The sequence below is a fragment of the Callionymus lyra genome, chromosome 19 (assembly GCF_982586985.1).
Source record: "Callionymus lyra chromosome 19, fCalLyr1.hap1.1, whole genome shotgun sequence".
NCBI classification, from domain to species: Eukaryota; Metazoa; Chordata; class Actinopteri; order Syngnathiformes; family Callionymidae; genus Callionymus; species Callionymus lyra.
In genome coordinates, this window is record NC_141836.1 from 2,594,582 (window position 1) to 2,606,362 (window position 11,781).

The window sequence follows — 11,781 nt, forward strand, 5'->3', positions numbered from 1 at the left end:
ATGACCTCTTATGACTTGGGTTCAAATCCACTTATTTCCTTCACCTTCATGGTCGACCTGTTATCGAAGACCTGACAGGCTGTTCTCTTGTGATCCCGCAGGGGGCGACACAACCTGAACAAGTTTAATTATTTAATATTTCAATGATTGGTCTTCATTTTGATGACATTTCGTTGACTTCTCTGTCTTCTATTATTATTACCAATGGTTCTATCAAGAACTTCTAGCTCAGTGAGTTAGTTTGCTGCAATTTTCAGTTCTGCAGGTTGTTGGTTCAAACCCCACTGACACTTTTAACTACACAAGTCTACATTTAAAGTGTAAAAGTGTTAATTCAGCAGTCATCATAGTATCTGCTCTGGTTGAGTGGTAAGAGCAGTTGTCATTGCTTCATTGTGAAGACCACGTGGTTGTGAGTTCAAATCCCACCAACCTTCCTTCTCATTTTTATCACTTCTGTCCAAACATTCAATATAAATATATCCTAATCAAATGATTATTTGTGGACAGCCGTGGTTCGGTGGTCAGAGCAAAAGTCCCTGCTCAAGTGTGAAGTTGAAGGTTGTGAGTTCAAATCCCACCAACCTTCCTTCTCATTTTTATCACTTCTGTCCAAACATTCAATATAAATATATCCTAATCAAATGATTATTTGTGGACAGCCGTGGTTCGGTGGTCAGAGCAAAAGTCCCAGCTCAAGTGTGAAGTCGAAGGTTGCGGGTTCAAAGCCCACTGTTCCACAAATCAGAGCGGAAACCCAAACATATGAACACTGATGTGTTTAAAGTGAGCTAAGCTGCGGTGTGACATAAACGAAAGATGGTGGTCAAAAGAAAGATGGTGGACAAGGATGAAAAATGGTGGACAAGGACAAAAGAAAGATGGTGGACAAGGATCAAAAGTGAGAAGTGATTGACAGTCATGTGCAAGAAGCAAAATAAAATATTTTTATTTTATGAAAAATTGATATTTTTCTTTTTTTTCTCCAATTTTCATCCATCATCCACCTTACTCAGCCCCACTCACCCTTGTACCAAGTCACTCCATCTTTTGTCCACTCTAGGACTTCATGCAAATGTCTGAACACATCATATGTTTGGGATTCCGCTCTGATTTGTGGAACAGTGGGATTTGAACTCACAACCTTGGGGACTTCACACATGAGCAGGGACTTTTGCTCTATCCACTGAACCACCACTGTCCACAATTGATAATTTGATTAGGATATATTTATGTGGATAATTTCAACAGAAGTGATAAAACCAAATGACAGATTGGTGGGATTTGATCCCACAACCTCAGGGAGTTGACACATGTGCAGGGACTTTTGGTTTAACCACTCAACCACCACTGTCCACAAATAATCATTTGATTAGGATATATTTATGTGTATAATTTCAACAGAAGTGATAAAACCAAATGACAGATTGGTGGGATTTGATCCCACAACCTCAGGGAGTTGACACATGTGAAGTGACTTTTGGTTTAACCACTCAACCACCACTGTCCACAAACAATTAATTGATTAGGATATATTTATGTTTAGCATTTGGACAGAAGTGATAAAATCAAATAACACATTGATGGGATTTGATCCCACAACCTGAGGGAGTCAACACATGTGAAGTGACTTTTGGTTTAACCACACAACCAGCACTGTCCACAAATGATCATTTGATTAGGACATATTTATGTCGAACATTTGGACAGAAGTGATAAAATCAGAGATGTAGTCAGTGGGACTTGAACCCACAACCTACCAGATGGAATACCAGATTCTATCCCAGAGAGCTAATTCACCACACTTACAAATGTCTTAAAGCCCATTTATCTTTCTTAACATCTCAATTGTCAATGAGAATTTCAGTAAAATGTGGGAGTTGAACCTACAGCTGTTCTTGATCTCAACTCTGCAATACAGGTATTGATCCCAATGAGCTATTCAGCCACATATGAGAGTTTTCCATTCTAATATTTATCCAACTAACATAAACAGTGATGAGTATTAAAATGCAAGAGCTGGGATTTGAACCAATGACTGTGCAAGTGTTGAGCTGAGACTCCACCATTAGACCACAGGAGGACATGAGTTTGACAAGAGTTTTGCTCTTAATGAAGAGTAAAGACAAGGATTACTCTGAAAAAGAATCCCAACCATTAGTCGACATGAGGGTGAGTAGAAAAGGTGGGAAGAGTTCACACAGTTGGCTGTTACCTCAATTCAAATAGGAACGATACAGGGATGCTTATTGACAATAAGGTCATATCAAATGACTTTTAAACACATTTTAAAAAGACTTTATAGATAAAGGACAATACATATGAATTAAAACAACTGTAGACAGTGGAGAATTTTAACCTTTTAGAAGGACGGAGATGGAAATTCTGTGCAATGAACATTGACTCTGAATCCTGTGAGAGAAATAAATAAATGACAAATTTGAGTGACGTTTTACATCAAGACTCCTGACAGTTACTCTTATCAGAAAAAAGGTCAAAATTTAAAATAGGCAGAATACATTTGTGTCATGCTTATGTTCATAGCTTTGTTTATTGGACATAATAAATCGTTTTAGCAACACTAGAGGGCAGCAGAGAGTACAAGTTGCTTTGCGTGCAGGTGGAGAGACAGGACGAGCTAATGAGATCACCTGTGCAGGTGAAGCTTCTGTCTACAGAGCATGACTACAGCCAAGGTAATGTTAAACTCTTCTGTTAAATTGTTCTCATTTGGAGAGAATATCTAAGGATTATGGACATAAACTTGCAGTGTGACTGCAGTTCACACTTTTAATGATGTCGTCATGAAGTAGAAAAATGATTAATGACATACATGACCTTAATAATTAAGTCAGATCTACTGTATGTTCATGTGTTGTAAATCTAAAACGTACCGAGAAAGTAGAATTCTAGTGTTTCTGATCCCATCATGCAGGGAATAGCAGGTTTGATATAAATGTACATGAATTGATTCATTAAAGATATTATTACATTTGTCTCTTTTAACATTAAGACTTCATCACAAAGTATCATTTCTGGAGATGATTTGACTTCAATGTTGACAACAGTTTATACTGAGTGGATCTAGTATAACACTGACAGACCCGGCTGCAGAAAAACATTTAAGGGGGGGCATTACATTTTTTCAGGGGGGCAAACTTTTCAACCTAAAAACGTATTGGCTTCAGGCTGAACAATGGCTCTGGGACGACTCGCACAGTGCAGAGAAATAATTCTCCCATTACTAAAAAGTGACGCTTGATCCCAAAATGTAAAAAAACAACCAACAAGAAAGTTTAGTGCTGTGTCCATGTATTAAACTAAAGCACCACAGCTTCACTTCTACTAAAACATAAGCACTGAAGTCAACCTGAACACTGGATTGAACATCAAATAAGTTTTCATCTCATTGAACAAAATCATGGTAGGTGTGATGTGTGATCTGTTTGATACTTGATGAAGCCCAGTTGCTGAAAAAGATGTTTTTTAAAGGTCACCAAATGACCAACATGACAATACAGGATCATGCAGGACCAGATGACCGGCGCTGCCATGGCGATGCCCCCGACCCCAACAAAGCTTTCAAGGTGAGATCGTGGGCAGTTTGATGATTGGATGGTGTCACGTGACCTCTGCTCTCCCGTGTTGCGTCAGAGCGAGTGGGAGGCTCTGGAGATCGTGGAACACAAGTGGGCGCTGGAGAACGTGGAGGACGAGCTGATGTCCAAAGACCTGCAGTTCGGAGCCTTTTTCAGCCAAGACATGAAAGCCACCGTCTTCTGAGATCAACTCAAGAACCTCCAGAGAACGACCTTCGACGCCGCCGTCGTGCCTTATGAACGTCTAGATGTGAAAGTGTGTGTATTTAAAAAAAAAAGGGTCAAATCAGTTTTAAACCCTCGAAACATCCGTGATTGTGTGGAAATGATGTCGATGTGACACTGGTTTGATCAAGAATGTGTTTTCAATCATCACTTCATATTTTTCCCTTACTTTTAGTCATGAAAACGTGCAAATAAAAGTGGTTATAATAAAAGAATGCAGTGATTTTGTCAGTTACAATGAGAGAAAAATAAATGAATGAATTTGTCTAATTCAAAATTGAATTTGATTGGATGAATGTTGGTAGTTCAGTGGGCGGAGCCTACGAGTCTAAATATATATAATAAAGACAACATTTCTAACTGCAATAAAAAATAACATAAAATTTTATTAAAACTTTTTTTTATATATTTAGGTATAGTTCGACATACATTATGAATTTGACATATTTCTATATATAATAAAATATATATTATATACATTTCGTACTCAAAGTACTGTTAGCAGTGTGAGATATAATGAACATGTAGAATCATTCATGTCATGATTTTTTATCTCAATGTTTTTGTTGTATTTAATTGAACAGGTTTGTTTGAAATAAAAGGAGGAATATCACAGTGCAAATGTATCCATGACTGAACTATTTTCAATAAACGTACTTGGGGGAAAAAAAAGAAAGTTTCTTCATCAGCGACGACTGCATCAGCTGGTTCAGCGTCTGCAGTAACTTCTGCAGCACGTTATACATTATTCATGTTTGCATTTATTTGTGGAATTAAGAAGATAAATGTGACTCACTGAGACCACAAAGTACAAACAGTTTAGTAAATATTTCAGGATTTAATAACTGACCACTTTTATATTCACCTTTGTTTCAATGAACACTAGAGGACATGAGAGCGTCTTCTTTTCGATGCGTCAATTCAATGCTGAAAATTTGACTTCACTTCAACTTCAGTGTCATATGAGTCTTATAACTTAGTTTCTGTGGCAACAGCTCAGCCTTCGTGGTCCAGTGGTTACAGTGATTGATCTTTTTTAAGATCCGTGACCTCTTATGACCTGGGTTCAAGTCCACTTATTTCCTTCACCTTCATAGTTGACTTGTTATCTAGGACCTGAGTGAGTGTTCTCTTGTGATCCTGCAGGGGGCGGCACAAGCTGATCAAGTTGTATTATTTCAAGAATTCATCTTCATGTTAATGAAACTTTTTTTGACTTCTCTGTCTTCTATTATTATCACCATCATCTTCTTCCACAATTTATAGCTCAGTGACTAAGTTGCCTGCATTTTTGGATTTTGCAGGTTGCTGGTTCAATTCCCAGATATGTCCTCAACACTTTGAATCACTTTAGTCTACTCTTTGTAATGAGTTCAACTACCAATTTGGCATCTTTGACTTCCTGTTCACTTCACTTTAACTTCCCATTTATTTCACTTTTTCACTTCAACTTCAGTGTCACCTGGTCTTATAAGTTAGCTTCTGTGGCAACAACTCAGCCTTCGTGGTCGAGTGGTAACACTTCTTGTCCTTTTTTTAAGATCCATGACCTCTTATGACTTGGGTTCAAATCCACTTATTTCCTTCACCTTCATGGTCGACCTGTTATCGAAGACCTGACAGGCTGTTCTCTTGTGATCCTGCAGGGGGCGACACAACCTGAACAAGTTTAATTATTTAATATTTCAATGATTGGTCTTCATTTTGATGACATTTCGTTGACTTCTCTGTCTTCTATTATTATTACCAATGGTTCTATCAAGAACTTCTAGCTCAGTGAGTTAGTTTGCTGCAATTTTCAGTTCTGCAGGTTGTTGGTTCAAACCCCACTGACACTTTTAACTACACAAGTCTACATTTAAAGTGTAAAAGTGTTAATTCAGCAGTCATCATAGTATCTGCTCTGGTTGAGTGGTAAGAGCAGGTGTCATTGCTTCATTGTGAAGACCACGTGGTTGTGAGTTCAAATCCCACCAACCTTCCTTCTCATTTTTATCACTTCTGTCCAAACATTCAATATAAATATATCCTAATCAAATGATTATTTGTGGACAGCCGTGGTTCGGTGGTCAGAGCAAAAGTCCCTGCTCAAGTGTGAAGTTGAAGGTTGTGAGTTCAAATCCCACCAACCTTCCTTCTCATTTTTATCACTTCTGTCCAAACATTCAATATAAATATATCCTAATCAAATGATTATTTGTGGACAGCCGTGGTTCGGTGGTCAGAGCAAAAGTCCCTGCTCAAGTGTGAAGTCGAAGGTTGCGGGTTCAAAGCCCACTGTTCCACAAATCAGAGCGGAAACCCAAACATATGAACACTGATGTGTTTAAAGTGAGCTAAGCTGCGGCGTGACATAAACGAAAGATGGTGGTCAAAAGAAAGATGGTGGACAAGGATGAAAAATGGTGGACAAGGACAAAAGAAAGATGGTGGACAAGGATCAAAAGTGAGAAGTGAGAAGTGATTGACAGTCATGTGCAAGAAGCAAAATAAAAGATTTTTATTTTATGAAAAATTGATATTTTTCTTTTTTTTCTCCAATTTTCATCCATCATCCACCTTACTCAGCCCCACTCACCCTTGTACCAAGTCACTCCATCTTTTGTCCACTCTAGGACTTCATGCAAATGTCTGAACACATATGTTTGGGATTCCGCTCTGATTTGTGGAACAGTGGGATTTGAACTCACAACCTTGGGGACTTCACACATGAGCAGGGACTTTTGCTCTATCCACTCAACCACCACTGTCCACAAATAATCATTTGATTAGGATATATTTATGTGTATAATTTCAACAGAAGTGATAAAACCAAATGACAGATTGGTGGGATTTGATCCCACAACCTCAGGGAGTTGACACATGTGCAGGGACTTTTGGTTTAACCACTCAACCACCACTGTCCACAAATAATCATTTGATTAGGATATATTTATGTGTATAATTTCAACAGAAGTGATAAAACCAAATGACAGATTGGTGGGATTTGATCCCACAACCTCAGGGAGTTGACACATGTGAAGTGACTTTTGGTTTAACCACTCAACCACCACTGTCCACAAACAATGAATTGATTAGGATATATTTATGTTTAGCATTTGGACAGAAGTGATAAAATCAAATAACACATTGATGGGATTTGATCCCACAACCTGAGGGAGTTGACACATGTGAAGTGACTTTTGGTTTAACCACTCAACCACCACTGTCCACAAATGATCATTTGATTAGGATATATGTATGTCCAACATTTGGACAGAAGTGATAAAATCAGAGATGTAGTCAGTGGGACTTGAACCCACAACCTACCAGATGGACTACCAGATTCTATCCCAGTGAGCTAATTCACCACACTTACAAATGTCTTAAAGCCCATTTATCTTTCTAAACGTCTCAATTGTCAGTGACAATTTCAGTAAAATGTGGGACTTGAACCTACAGCTGTTCTTCATCTCAGCTCTGCAATACAGGTATTGATCCCAATGAGCTATTCAGCCACATATGAGAGTTTTCCATTCTAATATTTATCCAACTAACATAAACAGTGATGAGTATTAAAATGCAAGAGCTGGGATTTGAACCAATGACTCTGCAAGTGTTGAGCTGAGACTCCACCATTAGACCACAGGAGGACATGAGTTTGACAAGAGTTTTGCTCTTAATGAAGAGTAAAGACAAGGATTACTCTGAAAAAGAATCCCAACCATTAGTCGACATGAGGGTGAGTAGAAAAGGTGGGAAGAGTTCACACAGTTGGCTGTTACCTCAATTCAAATAGGAACGATACAGGGATGCTTATTGACAATAAGGTCATATCAAATGACTTTTAAACACATTTTAAAAAGACTTTATAGATAAAGGACAATACATATGAATTAAAACAACTGTAGACAGTGGAGAATTTTAACCTTTTAGAAGGACGGAGATGGAAATTCTGTGCAATGAACATTGACTCTGAATCCTGTGAGAGAAATAAATAAATGACAAATTTGATTGACGTTTTACATCAAGACTCCTGACAGTTACTCTTATAAGAAAAAAGGTCAAAATTTAAAATAGGCAGAATACATTTGTGTCATGCTTATGTTCATAGCTTTGTTTATTGGACATAATAAATCGTTTTAGCAACACTAGAGGGCAGCAGAGAGTACAAGTTGCTTTGCGTGCAGGTGGAGAGACAGGACGAGCTAATGAGATCACCTGTGCAGGTGAAGCTTCTGTCTACAGAGCATGACTACAGCCAAGGTAATGTTAAACTCTTCTGTTAAATTGTTCTCATTTGGAGAGAATATCTAAGGATTATGGACATAAACTTGCAGTGTGACTGCAGTTCACACTTTTAATGATGTCGTCATGAAGTAGAAAAATGATTAATGACATACATGACCTTAATAATTAAGTCAGATCTACTGTATGTTCATATGTTGTAAATCTAAAACGTACCGAGAAAGTAGAATTCTAGTGTTTCTGATCCCATCATGCAGGGAATAGCAGGTTTGATATAAATGTACATGAATTGATTCATTAAAGATATTATTACATTTGTCTCTTTTAACATTAAGACTTCATCACAAAGTATCATTTCTGGAGATGATTTGACTTCAATGTTGACAACAGTTTATACTGAGTGGATCTAGTATAACACTGACAGACCCGGCTGCAGAAAAACATTTAAGGGGGGGCATTACATTTTTTCAGGGGGGCAAACTTTTCAACCTAAAAACGTATTGGCTTCAGGCTGAACAATGGCTCTGGGACGACTCGCACAGTGCAGAGAAATAATTCTCCCATTACTAAAAAGTGATGCTTGATCCCAAAATGTAAAAAAACAACCAACAAGAAAGTTTAGTGCTGTGTCCATGTATTAAACTAAAGCACCACAGCTTCACTTCTACTAAAACATAAGCACTGAAGTCAACCTGAACACTGGATTGAACATCAAATAAGTTTTCATCTCATTGAACAAAATCATGGTAGGTGTGATGTGTGATCTGTTTGATACTTGATGAAGCCCAGTTGCTGAAAAAGATGTTTTTTAAAGGTCACCAAATGACCAACATGACAATACAGGATCATGCAGGACCAGATGACCGGCGCTGCCATGGCGATGCCCCCCGACCCCAACAAAGCTTTCAAGGTGAGATCGTGGGCAGTTTGATGATTGGATGGTGTCACGTGACCTCTGCTCTCCCGTGTTGCGTCAGAGCGAGTGGGAGGCTCTGGAGATCGTGGAACACAAGTGGGCGCTGGAGAACGTGGAGGACGAGCTGATGTCCAAAGACCTGCAGTTCGGAGCCTTTTTCAGCCAAGACATGAAAGCCACCGTCTTCTGAGATCAACTCAAGAACCTCCAGAGAACGACCTTCGACGCCGCCGTCGTGCCTTATGAACGTCTAGATGTGAAAGTGTGTGTATTTTAAAAAAAAAGTGTCAAATCAGTTTTAAACCCTCGAAACATCCGTGATTGTGTGGAAATGATGTCGATGTGACACTGGTTTGATCAAGAATGTGTTTTCAATCATCACTTCATATTTTTCCCTTACTTTTAGTCATGAAAACATGCAAATAAAAGTGGTTATAATAAAAGAATGCAGTGATTTTGTCAGTTACAATGAGAGAAAAATAAATGAATGAATTGGTCTAATTCAAATTTGAATTTGATTGGATGAATGTTGGTAGTTCAGTGGGCGGAGCCTACGAGTCTAAATATATATAATAAAGACAACATTTCTAACTGCAATAAAAAAGAACGTAAAATAATTGTATTAAAACTTTTTTTTATATATTTAGGTATAGTTCGACATACATTATGAATTTGACATATTTCTATATATAATAAAATATTATATACATTTCGTGAGATATAATGAACATGTAGAATCATTCATGTCATGATTTTTTATCTCAATGTTTTTGTTGTATTTAATTGAACAGGTTTGTTTGAAATAAAAGGAGGAATATCACAGTGCAAATGTATCCATGACTGAACTATTTTCAATAAACGTACTTGGGGGGAAAAAAAAAGAAAGTTTCTTGTTCCTTCATCAGCGACGACTGCATCAGCTGGTTCAGCGTCTGCAGTAACTTCTGCAGCACGTTATAGATTATTCATGTTTGCGTTTATTTGTGGAATTAAGAAGATAAATGTGACTCACTGAGACCACAAAGTACAAACAGTTTAGTAAATATTTCAGGATTTAATAACTGACCACTTTTATATTCACCTTTGTTTCAATGAACACTAGAGGACATGAGAGCGTCTTCTTTTCGATGCGTCAATTCAATGCTGAAAATTTGACTTCACTTCAACTTCAGTGTCATATGAGTCTTATAACTTAGTTTCTGTGGCAACAGCTCAGCCTTCGTGGTCCAGTGGTTACAGTGATTGATCTTTTTTAAGATCCGTGACCTCTTATGACCTGGGTTCAAGTCCACTTATTTCCTTCACCTTCATAGTTGACTTGTTATCTAGGACCTGAGTGAGTGTTCTCTTGTGATCCTGCAGGGGGCGGCAAAAGCTGATCAAGTTGTATTATTTCAAGAATTCATCTTCATGTTAATGAAACTTTTGTTGACTTCTCTGTCTTCTATTATTATCACCATCATCTTCTTCCACAATTTATAGCTCAGTGACTAAGTTGCCTGCATTTTTGGATTTTGCAGGTTGCTGGTTCAATTCCCAGATATGTCCTCAACACTTTGAATCACTTTAGTCTACTCTTTGTAATGAGTTCAACTACCAATTTGGCATCTTTGACTTCCTGTTCACTTTAACTTCCCATTTATTTCACTTTTTCACTTCAACTTCAGTGTCACCTGGTCTTATAAGTTAGCTTCTGTGGCAACAACTCAGCCTTCGTGGTCGAGTGGTAACACTTCTTGTCCTTTTTTTAAGATCCATGACCTCTTATGACTTGGGTTCAAATCCACTTATTTCCTTCACCTTCATGGTCGACCTGTTATCGAAGACCTGACAGGCTGTTCTCTTGTGATCCTGCAGGGGGCGGCACAACCTGAACAAGTTGAATTATTTAATATTTCAATGATTGGTCTTCATTTTGATGACATTTCGTTGACTTCTCTGTCTTCTATTATTATTACCAATGGTTCTATCAAGAACTTCTAGCTCAGTGAGTTAGTTTGCTGCAATTTTCAGTTCTGCAGGTTGTTGGTTCAAACCCCACTGACACTTTTAACTACACAAGTCTACATTTAAAGTGTAAAAGTGTTAATTCAGCAGTCATCATAGTATCTGCTCTGGTTGAGTGGTAAGAGCAGTTGTCATTGCTTCATTGTGAAGACCACGTGGTTGTGAGTTCAAATCCCACCAACCTTCCTTCTCATTTTTATCACTTCTGTCCAAACATTCAATATAAATATATCCTAATCAAATGATTATTTGTGGACAGCCGTGGTTCGGTGGTCAGAGCAAAAGTGCCTGCTCAAGTGTGAAGTTGAAGGTTGTGAGTTCAAATCCCACCAACCTTCCTTCTCATTTTTATCACTTCTGTCCAAACATTCAATATAAATATATCCTAATCAAATTATTATTTGTGGACAGCCGTGGTTCGGTGGTCAGAGCAAAAGTCCCTGCTCAAGTGTGAAGTCGAAGGTTGCGGGTTCAAAGCCCACTGTTCCACAAATCAGAGCGGAAACCCAAACATATGAACACTGATGTGTTTAAAGTGAGCTAAGCTGCGGCGAGACATAAACGAAAGATGGTGGTCAAAAGAAAGATGGTGGACAAGGATGAAAAATGGTGGACAAGGACAAAAGAAAGATGGTGGACAAGGATCAAAAGTGAGAAGTGATTGACAGTCATGTGCAAGAAGCAAAATAAAAGATTTTTATTGTATGAAAAATTGATATTTTTCTTTTTTTTCTCCAATTTTCATCCATCTTACTCAGCCCCACTCACCCTTGTACCAACTCACTCCGTCTTTTGTCCACTCTAGGA